Below are 12,235 nucleotides of genomic sequence, written 5' to 3'. Positions count from 1 at the left end.
GAAAAGTTGGAGAAGCTGTGGGGGAGGGTGCACAGTGCAAATGGAAAATAACCAGACCCAGAAAATAACCATGATCTACAAATGCTCTCAATCTCCACATCTTCCCTCTCATTTAAATCTCTCTATAGAAGCACTAAACTGTCCAGGAAGCCACTAAATTGCCATAATGGTCTTGATAGACCCAGATTTACAGCTTTTGGCTAAGAGCTTGCCAAAGACAGAGGCAAGAACTTTAGCTATGGATCAAGCACAAGCAACAGCTGCCATAAGACCTTCCAGAAAAATTTCACCAGTAAATGAAAACTTGGACAATTTGAATAATTGAAAAGCCTTAATGCCAACCTCCAGATACATTATTGAGAATGAATGGATAATTAGCTAGAAAGAACCCTTCTAATAGAAGCCATACCCTGCCTAGGACTTTGTAGGGGAAAAAAAAACCCCAATGGATCTACTTTAAATTTCCTGCAGTTAATACCCACCTTTGGTTTAAAAGGTCTGGCCTCAAACACACCTTATTTGGTTACAACAAATCCCCACTAAGGCCCTAGATAAAAAATAGTAGAAAAACTAATGACCAAAGTACAAAAATCTTGGTTATGCAGAATGTTGGGTTTCATCCTGGAGCTAAGAATATTTCTAAAGTCATACAGACATTTTCCATTCCTCTGACTGCAATCTTCACCCCATCTCAACAAGAAGTAACTAGAATGGTCATTGTCCCAATTCCCTCAAGAATGAGGAATGATCAAAGGACAGTGGAGACTGAAACCAACAACCAAAGGGTTAATGGGACTAACTGATCACAGTTTCAGACTAACAAGCTCAGCTGCAACTTTTTACCTAGACCTTTTCATTTGCCTTTAAATTTCCCTGACTCTCCCAGAGAGAAGCAGATTTGAGGATTGCACTCCCATCTCCTCATTTGGCTGCCAATCAAATAAACCCTTTCTTTGCTGTGTCCTTGATGCCTCAGTGATTATGTTTTTGTGCATTAGGGAGATGAACTTGGGTTTGGTTATAAACCCAGGTCATTGTGTCTATTTCTACAAGAAAATATTTTAAATATGCAACTCCATACTCACCCCCAAAGTACATATTTCAAATGATAAACTTATTTTTTATTTTTTATTATTTTTTAAAGATTTTATTTATTTATTTGACAAACAGAGATCACAAGTAGGCAGAGAGGCAGGCAGAGAGAGAGAGAGGGGAGGAAGCAGGCTCCCCGCTGAGCAGAGAGCCTGATGCGGGGCTCAATCCCAGGACCCTGGGACCATGACCCGAGCTGAAGGCAGAGGCTTTAACCCACTGAGCCACCCAGGTGCCCCTCAAATGATGAACTTTCTTAGGATTTAAAGTAAAATGGAAAGTATGTGTCTGTTACATTATTTTAAAAATGAATTTAATTTAAAAAATAAAGAGTCTGACCTCAGACACACCCATTCTTCCTGGAGGGAAATTCTCCAGAACCCATCCATGCCCAAGTCCCATTAGAAAAGCTGGAAAGAGGGGAGAGGACAGGTTTTAGTCCAGAAGACTAAGACCCTTCTAAGACAAAGAATATTCCAAAAGAAAGAATGTGTCATTTCAGAACATAATGATCTCACTATTGCTAGATATTTAGTCCAGCAAGCAATGAATGAAGAGTAGCCCTGTGCCTGGCACTATGAACATCACTTGGGATGCAAGTGATCAAGGCAGTCTCTGACCTTGGGATGCTTCACAGTGTAAGAGTGGGGAAAGAAACATAAATAAAGCACTCCCATACTAGGAGTTAATTAATAAGAGAGGTGTATCAAAATGTCTCACCATAATTGTGGATTTCTACTTTACACATTCTGAGGTTATGTTATTAGGAGCATATACATTTAGAATTCTTACAACCTGTCAGAAAATGTTAGGTTTTATTATTATAAGGGCCTCATTATCTCTGTGATGTTTTTGATTTAAAGTCAATATTATTCAAAATTAATAAAGCTAGATTACCATTATTTTGATTACTCTTTTTATGGTAAATTGCATTCTTTCCTTTGCCCATTTTATATTCCTACATTTTGATATTTTTTGTGAAGAACCCGCAGTTAGACTCTTTTTAAAATCCTATCAATGTAAATAGAGGTAAGGGGTTTATGTGTTACTACTCAGCTGGTTGGTTATCTGGGAGAAGAGCTTTCCAAGAAAAGGAAAACAGTCCAAGCAAAGACTCTAAGACAAGTATGAATCTAATATTTGAGCAAGAGCAAAAGACTAGGGAAGTGGAGCAAAATAAACAAGGGTGGGAGGGAGGGGTGTAGGAGAGAATGAGAGCGAGATGGAGAGTAACTGGAGCAATGCCCTTGAGTCATGGGAAGGGAATGGGATCTATTGCACAAATGGAAGAAATGGCTCTAGTTAGGAGCAGTGAAAGTTCATCTACAGCAACTAGTGGGAGAAGAGGACCAGGAATCAGATACCAGTGTACAGCACTTTTAGTGGAGTCTTTGCAGGGTCTCTTCTGCTTGATGTCATTTTCTCAATGAAGTAGGAAGCAAGGTCAGGGGCTGGAGGAGATATTGGGATTTTGAGGAGAAGGTGTGAAATAATGATCTAGAAGTATATGGGAGAGTGAATGGACTAAAGACATATGATTTCCTGGCAGTTAAACAAAACAAAACAAAACCAATTAAGGCTCAGGCTCATGGATTCACGGATCTAAAATGAGGCAATCAATGAATACAGCTGTGTGTTTTTCTCCAGGCACTGAAGGTCCTCAGTCCTGATGCCAAGTACCAGACATCTTCTGCACCAAATTCTATTGAATGGTCATCTGGCCTCTCCTTGAATACCTCCAGTGACAGGGAGCCTACCACTTCCAGAGAAGCCTATGCTATCGTTAGCTCCGATTGTTAGAAGTGTGTCCTCATCTCTTCCTGTTTGTTCCTCCTATATTTTAGCTTCTATGTCTGTTTTTTATGTCACTCTATCTCTCCCTGTGTTAAGTCATCCAGAAATTTGACATCATATCCAGGTGGCTAGACTGGGAAACACAAGAACTCTCACACATGGCTGGCAGAATGCAATATGGTACAGTGCCTGTATCTAGCAAAGTTAGATATGCATTTACTCTTTGACTCTACAATCTCACTTCAGAAAAGATAAAAAATAATTATATCAATTAGATTAAAATTGAATTAAGGTGATTCCAGGTTGTGTCCATGTACACTCCCTCTAAGGAAATAGGCATATTTTACAAAGCTCTAAAGCTGATTATTACAGCATTTTTTAAAAGATTTTTATTTATTTGACAGAGATTACAAGTAGGCAGAGAGGCAGGCAGAGAGAGGAGGAAGCAGGCTTCTTGCTGAGAGAGCCCTATGCGGGGCTCGATCCTAGGACCCCGGGACCACGACCTGAGCCGAAGGCAGAGGCTTTAACCCACTGAGGCACCCAGGTGCCCCTATTACAGCATTTTTTACAATAATAAAAATCTCTCTAAAAGTAAAAATACACAATATACATTATGTACACAAGGGATTGATTAAATAGACCCTGGCACATTTCTTCAATGGAATGTGAAATAAACATACAGAATAATACAAGAATATTGAATGATATAGAAAGATATACATTGAAAAAGACAGGTTTCAAAGAAGTATGTACACAGAATATAAAAGACTATACACCAGACTTAACAGTGGATTTCTCTGCTATATAAGATAAATAATAAACACAGTCCATCCTCTTCATTTTTTTTTGCTTTCTTGTATTTTCTAAATTTTGTTATTTTTATTTAGTAATTACAAAAAGAAGTTATTGAATTTTTTAAAATAAACCTTTAATTTTAAAACAGTTTTAGATTTCCAGAAAATTTTCAAAGACAGTATAGACACTTCCCATTCACCATGTAGCTGGCTTCCTCTATTATTAACAGCTTACATTGGTATGGCATATTTGTTCCACTTAATGAGCCACTGTGGATACATTATTATTAACTAAAACCCATATTACTCAAATTTCCTTAGATTTTACCGAATGTCTCCTATTCTAGGATCCCATCCAGGATATCTCATTACATTTAGTTGTCATGTCTCCTCAGGCTCCTCTCAGTAATTTTTTTAATTAAAAAACCTTTTTAATTAAAAAAATCCTTGCCAACCCTTCTGCATTGAGTTCAAGACTAACTCCTCCATCAAGCTTCCATAAAACCCAATTTTGCCTTCACCCAACCCCCCAACTCCAGACAGGAGATATTTATGCCTCCTCTGAGCTCAGACAGCATTTTGAAATAATAAATCTTAGAAAAGAGACTCAGGAGAAAGACCAGTCCTGTGTCAGAATGCATGATGCCAAGTTCATGTCATTGGTGCCCCCTACTCCCACTACTCCTTCGTCTCTGTCCCAGCCTGTGTCCTTTGAGGGACATAGAAGGTAACCAAACAAGTCTCACTATGGCTGCCCTTTTCCTAGTCCCTCAGCATCTCAGACCAGGTCCCCAGACAAGGAGAAATTTCTAGTCTCTCTCTTCCCTAAAGGACTACTATCTACCCCAGAATCCTGAGTGCCCCCGAAAGGATGTTGAGGAAGTCGTCATTATCCCAAACTTATAGACCAGAAAAACCAAGGCTCAGAGAGGGAAGAATGAGAGGTCAATCTGAGAGACCTGCTGGACCGACTCGGCGGAAGGGGTCCTGGCAAAACAAATTTAAGTGCCTGCTTTGTGCGCCCTCTGGTGGAGAAGGGGCTGCTTTGCACTCCGAGGAAGGGACTGGGGGAGACAGGGTATTTTAAGATGTTGCCAGGCCCCTATACTTTTATTGTTGACATCCTCACCCTACATTATATTAAAATGCACCTGTACCTAACATTAAATGTAGTTTATGTACAACTACACAAGAGTCGAGTTGGAGTAGACCAATGGATATGTAGATATTTAAATAAACATTTTTTTCAATGTTTCACAATTTTCATATTTTGGAGACAATCACTTAACTTTGGAAACTTGAGCATTGTCATGGGTCCTTGAAAAGTTTTTAGGCCTTTAGCTCATTATTCTGGGATCTTAGTGACAAAATGTCCAGATCTTTGCCCCAGTCAATATCAGCTCAGGTTTGGGGTCTCAAGAAGGCAGCAAGAGCAGGGACAAGAACTTGAACACAGTCTGGCTCGTGAAGTCCTACACGGATGGGGTGATGTTCCAGGTATGACCTCAGTGGTACATAGAGATATATGTTCATGCTTCTCACTAAGCTTTACTTCCTCATTCTGCATACCCAAAGCAAATAACCCCAGCTGTCAAGAGAAAGTGGACTGTGGCTTTACATATATATGACTTCTCCAGCTCATGCAGAACATAGGCTCTTCTTCTAAGGTACCCAGCTGAGTCTGCCCAGAACTTTCACAGATTTTTTTGAACCCAGATGGAGAACAACAGGTAAATAAAAGCTGGGGGAATAATAAGTCTAGCTTTATTGCCAAAGGCTGAGATTACCACAAGGAGTTCATTCCTAGGGCTCAAAGGCCTTTAACAATTCACTTCCATCCCAGAAAGACTACCATCAACTAGCTTCAAAAGGTTGGCCACCTTCCTGGGGTCCTGCCTTCTCAATTCCCAGCCTGCCTCCTTGTGGTCAGTGTCATCTTAATACACAGCATCAGTGAACCTCCTTCTAGCCATCCTAACATCCCTTCTCTGAAATCAAGGCCAAAGAAGAGATCAATTCCCTTCCAGTTACTTGGGACACTTCTCCCTAGTATTAGTTTTATTGGAAAAGCAGGCCTCCTTCCTTAGATAACTGGAACAAGGAATAAGCTTACTCTAGAGGAGAGACCTTATCTCTAATAGAAGGGCTCTGGTTTTATTCTTTACTGTTATATCCCTACAGGTGAGCTCCAAACACAATATTCATTGAATAAGAATGAAAGGTTATACAAGCAGAATATCATTCCCTAACACAAGACATACCAAATATTGGAAATTTTGTCTCTTTGTCTGCAATAGATTAAAGTAGAATGACTTCTACTCTTTTTCTAGAGGCTCAGACTTGAGGCAACTGAAGAATCATCAGATGGATGGATGCTATTATTTAGAAAGGATTATTCTTCTCCAAAACAAACTCTGAAAGTCACTTGCTACATTTGCATTACCTTGTATTCAAATTCCAATGACTACCACATCTAATTACCAGCAGAGGTCAATAAGAGCTATAGATTGTGTTAGCCACGAAGGAGTCCTCAACTCTATATGACTATATAGAATATTGTCTATTGACTAAGATGTCTAGTGTCTTTTTTGAGGGGGCAGTGAGACATCTAGCTTTAAAGCTTTCTTTCATATTAGCACCCTGACCTCCCATCTGAAGAATTCCTTATTGGGTGTAGTCTTGGTGGAAGGTGGTTCTTGCTTCTCCCAACAGAAGCTGAATGTCTCCTTAGCCCATCACAGTGGGGATGCAAGCACATGCAGCGATCTCAAAAATCTCTCAGGATTCTAAATCTTGAATGAGTGACCAACAGTGCAGAATGACTGAAGGTCATATTCATCACAGTGGCAATAATGTAAAGATCTCTGTTCCCACTGTGTCATTTTCTGAAATTTTACTGGCTGGCTTTCAAGACTATCCCTATTTTCTTCCTGTTTCCTAGCTTTGTCCTCCACTTCCATTGCAGTAGGAAGCCTCAAAGACAGCCCCCAATGATCCCTTCCCCTAGTATTCACACCTTTGTGTAATTTCCCCCACATTGTACTAGGGTTGGTCTGTGTGATGAGCAGAATATAACAGAAATAATTCAGATATGAAAGACCCTGCAGCTTCCATCTTGCACTCTCATTCTCTTCCCCAACCCAGCCATTTTCCTCCTTCAATCAATTGCTCTGGCATAAACCATGACATGAACAACGTTATGAAGAGGGCAGCATGACAAGAAACTGAAACCTCCTGTCAACAGTCACATGAGTGAGGTTAGAAAAGATCCTCCATTTAAGTCTTTGGACACTGCAGCTCTGACTGACATCTTAACTGCAATCTCAAGAGAGACCCTGAGCCGGAACCACTCACTCAGCTAAGCCATCCCCACATTCTACGGATTCAGGAATTCAGTGAGGTTCCTATATTCTTCCAAAAAGATTGCTTTCCCACATGACAGTACCCAAGTCCAATGTTATTGCTTCCAGCCAAGAACTTTTACTGACACACAGATTGATGCCATGAGTGGAATGCAGGAGACAGATACTTAGGGAAGTGTTCAGAAAAAGGAAATTTAGGATATTTAAAATATCCTAAATCCTAAGTTTAAGTTTAGGATATTTAAATTTAGGATATTTAAACTTAGAATATTTAAATTTAGGAAATTTAGGATATTTATTTAGCTGAAATAGGTAAATAGCATAAAAGCCCATTCACATTCCAGAATGGAAATCCAGCAACTTTGACACTCAGTAAAAAATTGGTTACCTGGAACCAAGTTCCCATTAAATGCAAGGATATGGGTAATCCAAGGATCTCAGGGTGGAGGTGGATACTTATGTCCCTACAATCCCCAAATTCTCAAACTCAAGGTGTGAACTGAAAGTCAAGGACTTAGGGCTTTCTATGATAGTGTTGAAGAAATTTCTCATCAGTTGTAGGACCAAAATGACCAAAATCCAAACTTGAAGTTTGAGCCTGCCTTTATGGAATTATATCATATGATCACCAGGTGTCCTATATGAAATTAAGACATTAATCAGGAATGAGGATGATCCTGAGATTTCTGAAAGGAGATATTTCGATAGATTCAGGGGAATTTCAAATATTTAAAGTCATTACTCTTCTATTGAGGCTCTTAGTCCTCAGAAATAAGCCTCCCATACCCAGTTCAGAAGGTTATTTTTTCATTGCTTGAAGATACTTTTACTTTATAAGAGAAGGCCTATTTCTCTCATGTCCACTACATATGATGGGTGGCAAGTAAGTAGGTAGGCAGATAGATAGATAGATAGATAGATTGATTGATTGACTGATGTATACCTCCTATATTTATATGATACAATGCTATCCTTTATTGATCATATGTATTACAAATACCTCTACTAGTTTGCCAATTGTTTTTTCACTTTATTGCATCTTTTAAAAAAAAATAGGAGCTTTTTAATTTATTGACTTTTCTTCTATGGTTAGCACTGTTGAGGTTAAGATGACTTCTTTACTCTGAGGTCAGAAAGACTTCCCTTATATTTTCTTCTAAATGTTCTAAGTATTTTCATTTCACATTAGAATCCCAACCCATCTTGAATTGGTATTTTTCAAGGTTCAAGATAGGATTCAAGTTCATTTTCTCCCCCAAAGGTGTAACCAATTGCCCAAACTCATTTACTGGGTAGTTCCTCTGGCAAAATTTTACATAGGTGTGAATCTATTTCTGGGATCTTGATGATTTCCCATTGGGTAATTGCTAGATCAATACCACTTTGTTTTAGTTGATATAGGTTTATAAGGCAAGCAATCCTCAAAAAATATTATTTTTTTCAGGAACATTTGCCTGTTCTTAACCATTTTCTTTTCTATATAACTTTAAAATCAACTTGCCAGATTCTAAGGAAAACCCTACTATTTCTCGAATTTGCTTTGAATTTAATTATGAGATATTTGACACCTTTAAGATACTGAGTTTTTTCAGCTATGCACATAGCATGTTTCTTCTACTATTTTGCTTTTTTATTTTAGCATCTCTCAATAAAGTCTGATGTTTTCTCAGCACATATTTTGTTTAATTTATTCCTAGATTATACACATATGTGTGTGTGTGTGTGTGTGTGTGTATACACACGTATACACATTACTATTGTCATTGGTAACTCTTGTTTACCATATTTTCAAAACATTTACTATAAGTCAGTCTATTTAAGGTTTACTAATCTCATGGCCAGCCATTTTCCAAATATTTTTATCAACTCTAATAATTTTATTTCTGTATTGTTTGGGGGATTCAACATATAAAATTATGAAAACTTCTCCCCCATTTTTAAAACTTCTTTTCTCTTTCTTGTTTAAGTGAATTAGCTAGAATCCATTGTAAATTGCTACATAGAATCAGTGATAGTTGGCTTCTTAACTTTTTACCTGATTTTAAAAGGATTGTTTTTAATGTTATTCACTAAGATTGATAATTGTTGCAGATTTTTGGTAGTATCTATAATCAGGTTAAGAACGTTCCTTTCTGGGTACCTGGATGGCTCAGTTGGTTGGGCATGACTCTTGATTTTTGCTCAGGTCATGATTTCAGGATCCTGGGATCAAACCTCCCATCAGGCTCCATGCTCAGTGGGCAGTCTGTTTGAAATTCTCTCTCCCTCTGCCATTCCCCCGTCTCTCTCTCTCTCAAGTAAATAAATAAATCTTTAAAAAGAAAATAATGTTCCTTTCCATTCCCTGATTACTCTGAGGTTTTCTCAGATCATTTTATCTACTGAGCTAATCATAATATTACTAAATTTATTAATTTTTTATGGATTAATGGATTTTCAAATGTCAAATCACTCTTATGTTTGGGAAGCAAGCAATTATTGGTCATGATGCATTGTTTTAGGTATACTGTTATTTTTGTTTGTTATAGTTCTGGTTAGGATATTTGCATCTATGTACATGAGTGAGATTGAATTGAATTTTTTCTTTCTCATGAACTTATTTTCTGCTCTTATTATCTTTGTCACACTGGCCTTCTAAAATGAGTTAAGCAATATTTCTTCTTTTTCTATTTTTGGGAAAATTCTGTATATAAGTGGAATTGATGCCTTGAATATTTGAGAGAATTCATCATAACTTCAGCAAGTCTATGCTGCTGTTGTGATAAGATTTTACAAAACTGATTCAATATATTATAGTTATAAACATATTCAGGATTTCCACTCCCACCCAAGTGAGTTTTAATACTTTTAGATTTTCTAGGAATTTGTCCATTTCATCTATATTGTAAAAATTGGGGGCATAAAGATAGTTGTGATATTCTTTTACTATAATTTCATCTCTGCTCTATCTATAGGCATGTTCTCCTTTTTATTCTTGGTATTATTTGTGTCTGCTCTCTTTTTTTCCTGCTCAACCTCACTATTTGTCAATTCCATCTGCCTTTTCAAAAAACAAACTTTTGGCTTTGTTGATCTTCTTTATTTAATCCTCATCTCATAGTTAATTTCTGTTTTATCACCTCCTTTTCATGTTCTTTAGCTTTTCTCCATTTTTCTTTTCTAATTTCTCAAATTGAACATGTCAAGTGTCCAATTGAAAATCTAAAGTTTAGCTCATTACAAAAACAAACACAAAACAAGTAACAAAGTGACAATAAATACATATTTATAAATAATTACTTTGAATGCAAAAGGACTAAACACTCCAATCAAGGGGACATAGGGTGACAAAGTGAATAAAAAAAACAAGACCCACTGGGGCACCTAGGTTGGTTAGTGTATGACTTTTGATTTCAGCTCAGGTCATGATTTTGGGATTGTGAGATCAAGCCCCACATCAGGCTCTGCTCTAGACATAGAGCCTGCTTAAGATTCTCTTTCTTACTCTCCTTTGCCCCTCCCCACCCATCCAACTCTCTCTAAAAAAAAAGAGAGAAAAAGAAAAAAAAAGAACCATCTATATGCTGTCTACAAGAGACTCATCTCAGACCTAAAGACACCTGCAGATTGAAAGTGAGGGGATGAAGAAACATTTATCATGCAAATGAATGTCAAAAGAAAGACAGTAGCAATATTTATATTGGACAAAATAGACTTTAAAACACAGATGGTAACAAAAGGCAAAGAAGGATACTATATAGTCATAAAAGGGACAATCTCAAAGAAAATATATCAATTGTAAATATGTATGCACCCAACATGGGAGCACCAAATACATAAAATAAGTAATAACAAACATAAAGGAACTCATTAACAGTAATACAATAATAGTAGGGAACTGTAAGAGCCCATTTACATCAATGGACAGATCACCCAAACAGCAAATCAACAATGAAAGAGTGGCTTTGAATGACACACTGGACCAAATGGATTTAACAGATATTTTTAGAATATTCCATCCTAAAACAGCAGAATACATATTCTTTTCAAGTGCACATGGAACGTTGTCCAGAATTGATCACATATTAGGCCACAAAACAAGTCTCAACAAATTAAAAAAGATCAAAGTCCTATCATGCATATTTTCTATGAAACTAGAAATCTACCACAAGAAAAAATCTGGAATGAGCACATGGAGGTTACAATAACATGTTATTAAAGAATGAATGGGCTAACCAAGAGATTAAAGAAGAAATTTTTAAAATTACATGGAAACAAATGAAAATGAAAACACCAAGGCCCAAAACTTCTTGCATGCAGGAAAAGCAGTTCTAAAAGGGAAGTTTATAGTAATATAAGTACCTCAAGAAGTAAGAAAAATCTCAAATAAACAACCTAACCTTATAGTGAAAGGAGCTAGAAAAAGAAGAACCCAAGTCTCACAAAACCAGCAGAAGGAAGGAAACAATAAAGATTAGAGCAGACATAATGGCTGTAAAATTGAAAAGAAAGGAAGAAAGAAAGAAAGAAAACAATAGAACAGGTGAGTTAAAAAAAATAAAATAAAATACAGCAGTACAGAACTATGTAAAATAAACCTATAAAAGGAAAACAATACAAAAATCATGGTTGAATTAAACTTACTGAAATCTGTTATCATGGCTGGATTTTTCCAAGCTTTTGTAATTCATTTTTCTTACTTTGCTTAATTAATCAATATAATTATGTTTACTATAGTATATGTAATAATAAGCAGAATATAAGGTATTATCTGTAGATTATTTGGTAACAATTATCAAGCATGTAACTGTATGGGGACAGAGATTAGAAGGTAATTATAAAAATAAAAGACTTTTTAAGGAAAAAAAATAAATATACTTGCCAAATGACAGCAATCCCATTCCAAGGTATTTACCTAAAAAAAAAAAAATTTAAATACTGTTTTAGTTTCCTGGGGATATCATAACAAACTGCTACAAATGTGGTGTATTAAAACAGCAGAACCTTATTCTCCCATTCCAGAGGCCAATAGGGCTCCACTCCCTCCAGAGATTCTAGGGGAATACCCACTCCATGCCACTTGTAGCTTCTAATGGTTGCTGGCTAACTTGGCTTCCGTGGCTTGTGACTCTCTGCTTCTGTCTTCACATCACCTTCTACTCTGTGTGTATTTTCTCTGTGTATCTCTTATAAAAACATATCCTTGGATTT

The sequence above is a fragment of the Lontra canadensis genome, unplaced genomic scaffold (genome assembly GCF_010015895.1).
Source record: "Lontra canadensis isolate GAN:19392208 unplaced genomic scaffold, GSC_riverotter_1.0 scaffold74, whole genome shotgun sequence".
Classification (NCBI taxonomy): domain Eukaryota; kingdom Metazoa; phylum Chordata; class Mammalia; order Carnivora; family Mustelidae; genus Lontra; species Lontra canadensis.
The sequence above is the reverse complement of the archived record's forward strand: the minus strand, read 5'-3'. Positions refer to the sequence as shown.